Source organism: Sinocyclocheilus grahami, unplaced genomic scaffold (genome assembly GCF_001515645.1).
Source record: "Sinocyclocheilus grahami isolate Dianchi unplaced genomic scaffold, SAMN03320097.WGS_v1.1 scaffold460.1, whole genome shotgun sequence".
NCBI lineage: Eukaryota > Metazoa > Chordata > Actinopteri > Cypriniformes > Cyprinidae > Sinocyclocheilus > Sinocyclocheilus grahami.
This window is the reverse complement of record NW_015505639.1, coordinates 891,539-891,942: the sequence shown is the minus strand read 5'-3', so window position 1 is coordinate 891,942 and position 404 is coordinate 891,539.

Sequence of the window (404 nt, the reverse complement as noted above, 5' to 3'; positions counted from 1 at the left end):
CCTAAAATTCTATCCAGTTATCTTTCACAATATATCAAATATTTTCTGTGATATTAAATTATAAAATAAGACTAAATGCATAAATGCATCAAAAGCAGCCATGCCGAGTTGTGAAATGTGGGGCAGGTGAATTGTTTTCATCAGAAAAATGTTCCTAATTGCAAATATCAAAGGTTTCTCTGTATGGGTCATTTTTGACCCATGTGTGTAAAATGTATGTAGAAAGTGTTTATATATATATATATATATATACAGGTGCATCTCAATAAATTAGAATGTCGTGGAAAAGTTCATTTATTTCAGTAATTCAACTCAAATTGTGAAACTTGTGTATTAAATAAATTCTATGCACACAGACTGAAGTAGTTTAAGTCTTTGGTTCTTTTAATTGGGATGATTTTGGC